This window comes from Trichomycterus rosablanca, chromosome 12 (assembly GCF_030014385.1).
Source record: "Trichomycterus rosablanca isolate fTriRos1 chromosome 12, fTriRos1.hap1, whole genome shotgun sequence".
Taxonomy (NCBI): Eukaryota; Metazoa; Chordata; class Actinopteri; order Siluriformes; family Trichomycteridae; genus Trichomycterus; species Trichomycterus rosablanca.
Window position 1 is genome coordinate 21,774,664 of NC_085999.1, and position 5,282 is coordinate 21,779,945.

At 44.9% G+C, this 5,282-nt stretch overlaps 1 pseudogene; it reads left to right on the forward strand.

Annotated features, from left to right (window-relative positions):
* Positions 1-1,849: 1,849 nt before the first annotated feature.
* LOC134323824 (uncharacterized) lies at positions 1,850-4,792 on the forward strand (annotated as a pseudogene).
* The last annotated feature ends 490 nt before the right edge of the window (positions 4,793-5,282 follow it).

Genomic DNA, 5,282 nt, shown 5'->3' on the forward strand with positions numbered 1-5,282 from the left:
GTAATTTACCTTTTTTAAACATTCTTAATACTATAAATGTTCAATATCATTTATAATACAATAAATGATATTGAACAATGTCTTATCAGCGTCAGACAAGCTTAAATGAGCGTTTGAAGCAAATTTCTTTGGTGTATTAGTAATGTTTGTAAATTTTTGTTACTTTAATGATAGTGACATGTACAATGCAACTTTAGCGTTCAGGCAAGCTTAAAGAAAAATATTGTGCATGTGTCTTTAGTGTCTTAGTGATTTTTTACATCCATATTACTTTCATGACAGGTTCATTAATCAATGAATTTTCAGCGACAAACGAGGTTAAAACAAATACTTAATACTTAATACTTAAACATTTTTAATACTCTGTTGGTCAATGATATTGAACAATGTCTTTTCAGCGCCAGACAAGCTTAAATTATTGAAGCAAATGTCTTTGGTGTATTAGTAATGTTTGTATATATCTGTTACTTTGTTTATAGTGACATTAACAATGCAATTTCAGCGTCAGAAAAGCTTAAAACAGATTATGCACATGTCTTTAGTGTCTTAGAGATATTGTACATCTCTATTACTTTGATAACAGTTACATTAAACAATGCATTTTCAGCGAAAAACAAAAAAAATTTAAGCACAGTTTTTTAGTTTCTTACTGTTTTTAAACATTCCAATTCTGTTGAAAATGACATTAAAAATGTCTTTTCCGTGTCTGACAAGCACAAATGATCGCTTGAAGCAAATTTCTGTGGTGTACGTTAGAACATTCTTGTTTCTTTGTTGACAGTTACATTAAACAATGTATTTTTAGCGTCAGATAAGCTCAAAGAAGTGCTTCAAGCACAGTCCTGATGTGTTTAGTGTTTTTGAACATTTATTAAATTCAGTTGATAATGACTTTTAAAGAAGGCTTTAAGCTTCAGAAAATATTAAACAAGAGCAATAAAAACATTCTTGCAGTGTTCTAATGATTTTGTATATTTCTACTACTTTGAGTGCTTTCAGCACGTTTCTGCAGTGTATTAGTAATTTTGTACTTCTCTATTACTTCGATGATAGTTACATTAATCAATGCATTTTCAGCGACAGACAAGGTTAAAAAAAAGGTTTACACAGTAATTTAAAGTTTTACTTTTTTAAAAAAATATCCTTAATGATCTTTTGATAAATTACATTGAACAATGTCTTTTCAGCGTCAGACAAGCTCAAATGAGTGCTTAATGCAAATTTATTTGGTGTTTTAGTGATGTTTGTACATTTTTGTTAATTTGTTGAGTGACATAAACAATGCATTTTCAGCATCAGAGAAGCTTAACGAAGTGCTTCAAGCACAGTCCTGACGTGTTTAGTGTTGTTGAACATTTATAAAACTCAGTTGATAATGACTTTTAAAAAAGCCTTTTAAGCGACAGAAAATATTAAGAGATTAAGAGTTATGAGCACATTCTTGCAGTGTTCTAATGATTTTCTACTACTTTGTTGATAATGACATTCAACAATGCCTTTTTAGCGTCAAACAAGCTCAGAAGTGCTACAAGCAAAGGATTAAAACGCCCAATGACTCTGGGTTCATCACTGACGATGTGTCCAAGCTGCACCGTCAAGGTGTTTCATGGAACTATTACTACTGGCTTGGCCAGTGACTTCCCGGAAAGGCTGGACGACAACCGTGAATAGTGCTGTTACAACTGGAGAGACAGTGGACAGCACGGAGAGTCGGCAACCAGGGCAGTGAGGGTCAGCACCCCGAGCTGCAGCTCCCGTGAGGGAGCACCTATACCAAGCTACAGAAAGTCCCAAGGAAAGATACCCCCAGTGGTGCCCAAGAGGGGGGGGGGGGGGATGAGCATCCCAAATGGGCGGATCTCAAGTTACAAGACATGAGCGACGGATTAACGGTAATGAGAGTAACCTGCTTATGTGGCAAGGTCTGTAATAACCTGAGAGGCCTGAGGATCCACCAGGCCAGGATGGGCTGCACAAGGAGGAAGCAAGATGAGCAACGCACAGAGCCAAAGTCTAGCTTTGACCCTGGTGAGACGGAGGAGGAGCAGGTTCCGGAGCAACCACAGAGCTTAGGAACATCCTAAAACAGAAGCTTATTTCCCTCTGACGTGCTGAGTGCCACAGGAAAAGGGGCAGAGAGAGGGCTCGCAAGCGCACTGCTTTCATAGCAAATCCTTTTGGATTCACTAAACATCTGCTAGGGCAGAAGCGGAACGGGACCCTGGCCTGCCCAGAAGAGGAGATGAATCAACATCTCCATGACACATACAGCGACAGCAGGAGAGAAGAAGATCTGCCTCCCTGCAGAGAGCTGATTGTACCACCAGAACCCTCCACCCAGTTCAACATCAAAGAGCCCACTCTGACAGAAGTCAGGGAGATAGTGAGAGCTGCTTGGACCAGCGCAGCCCCAGGGCCGAGTGGAGTACCATACAAGGTCTACAAACATAGCCCAAGACTCCTTGAGAGGCTGTGGAGGCTCATCAAGGTAGTATGGCGGAGGGGGAAGATAGCGAAGCAGTGGCGATATGCTGAAGGTGTCTGTATACCCAAGGAGGAGAACGCAAGTAACATCTCACAGTTCCGCACCATCACCTTGCTCAGTGTGGAAGGCAAGATCTTTTTCAAGACTATTACAGCAGTTTTAGTCTGAGATTCACCTCTGGGACAATAACATAAGCATGGCATTGATTAGAGAAGGGCATCATCACTGGTTGCACCATATCAGTGGAGTTGTTTGCCCTAGCGATGAACATGATGGTCAAAGCAGCAGAAGTGGAATGTAGATTCTGTCCAGATCAGCCATTCGCCAACCTCCGATTCGAGCCTTCATGGATGACCACAGCAACAACAGTGACAGGATGCAGCTGGCTTCTGGGGGGACTAGAAAGGATCATCACATGGGCGAGAATGATTTTCGAGCCAGCCAAATCCAGGTCTCTGGTCCTGAGGAAAGGTAGAGTGGTGGAGAAGTATCGCTTCAACTTAGATGGAGTCCTCATTTCATCAGTGTCGGAGAAGCCTGTCAAGAGCCTGGGGAAGACCTTTGACAGCACTCTGAGAGACATGGCAGCAGTCCAGTCAACGCATGCATGATCAACATGGTATCCTGGGGCGCCCAGGTGGCGCAGCGGGATATTCCGCTGACGCACCAGCACCGAGTTTCTGAACCTCCCGGTTTGAGGCTCGGTGTTGCCACCGGTCGGCTGGGCGCCATCTGGCAGGCATAATTGGCAGTGCCTGCAGGGTGGGGGACCGGACTATATGTGGGTGGGTGGGTCTTCATGCGCTGTGTAAGGACCCTGATTTGCAGAAGAGACGCCCGTGCAGAATGCACGGACGAGAAGAGGAGGGCTGTACACGTGTAAAGAAGGCGTGGGGCAGCGGCATGCTCTCCTTGGATGCAGGTCTGGTGTGCCTGTTAGCAGCGGAAGACAGATTGGAAGCGCTAAAAATTGGGAGAAAAATTGGGGAGAAAATTCGGAGAAAAATAATAATTAAAAAAAAAAAAAAAAAAAAAAAGAAAACACATGGTATCCTGCCAAGTCCCAATAACCATCGTGGAGGGCCTCGAGCGCAACCTCAGCCAGTACTTGCGCAGGTGGCTGGGCCTGCCGAAGAGCCTAAGCAGCATTGCCCTGTATGGGCACACCAACAAGCTGCAGCTTCCTTTTACTGGTCTGACAGAGGAGTTCGAAGTCACCAGAGCCAGGGAGGTGCTGCTCTACAGAGACTCAGCTGACAACAGGGTCTCCTCCGCAGGCATCACCGTTAGAACCGGAAGGAAGTGGAAGGCGCAGGAGACAGTTGAACAGGCTGAAGCGAGGCTGAGGCATGGCATCTTGGTTGGCTCGGTGGCAGTCAGACGGGCAGGGCTTGGCAGCTACACAAGACAATGCTATGACAAAGCCCAGGGGAAAGAGAGATGCCAGATGGAACCATGCGTCAGCAAGGAGCCTGGATTAACTGGAACAATGCATCTGCACGGAAGATCACCTGGACAGAGCTTTGGAAGTCAGAGCCAGCAACACTCAAGTTTCTGATCCAATCAGTGTATGATGTCTTCCCAAGCCCATCCAACCTGCATTGCTGGGGGCTAGCAGAAACACCAGTATGTCCACTGTGCACGGGTCAAGGCTCCCTAGAGCACATCTTAAGCTGCTGCCCTAAAGCCCTGGGAGAGGGGAGGTACACCTGGCACCATGACCAGGTGCTGAAGGCAGTAGCTGTCGCAATCTGTACTGGAATTTCAGCAGAGGATACATCAGCTCCCAGCAAGGCACAACATCACCTTCATCAGGGCAGGGGAGAAACCTCAGGCAGCACACAAGGTCTTGACTGGGCTACTAGCCACAGCCCATGGCTGGCAGTTTAAAGTGGACCTTGGGAGGCAGCTGAAGAGTGCATCGCATGGACGTTACTCAGGCCTGACATGATCTTAACATCTGAGTCCACTAAGCAAGTAGTGCTGCTGGAGCTTACAGTCCTCTGGGAAGACCGAATGGAGGAGGCCCGCGAGCGAAAGAAGGCCAAATTCCTTGGAGCTGGTAGAGGCCTGTACCAGCTGGCAGCTGGGCTGGCGGGCCCGCTGTGAACCAATTGAGGTGGGCTGCAGGGGTTTCTTGGGGCAATCAGTGCACCAGGCATTTAAGCTCCTTGGCATCAGAAGGTTGCTAGAATGAAGAGTCACCAGAAACATCAGCGAGGCTGCCGAAAAAGCCTCAAGGTTGCTGTGGATCAAGAGGGGAGAGGTATGGAGTAGCGCGCTGCTTGGACACAAACCGGGGACTGATCACCCTCGGTTGGGACGCCCAGGTGAGGGTGTCTGATGATTTAAGACCCGAAAAACCCAATGACTCTAGGTTCATCATTGACGATGTGTCCAAGCCGCACCTGAAGTGTATTTTTCATCATTCTTATTTCTCTGTTGATAATGACATTGAACAAAGCTTCAGAAAAGCTCAAATAAGCGCTTTCTGCAGTGTATTAGTACGTTTGTACATCCCTACTTTTTTGATGATAGTTACACTTAACAATGCCGTTTTAGTATCAGACAAGCTAAAAACAAAATTCAAACACAGACCTGAAGTGTTTAGTGTTTTTGAGCAATAGTATTACTTTTTATGAAGTGTATTTTTGAACTTTCTTTTTAATCTGTTGATAATGACATTGAACAATGCCATTTCAGCCTCAGACAATTTCACCTTTCTGCAGTTTACTAGTAAAATTTATCCTACTGTTTTGATGATAGTTAAACTAAACAATGCATTTTTAGCATTAGA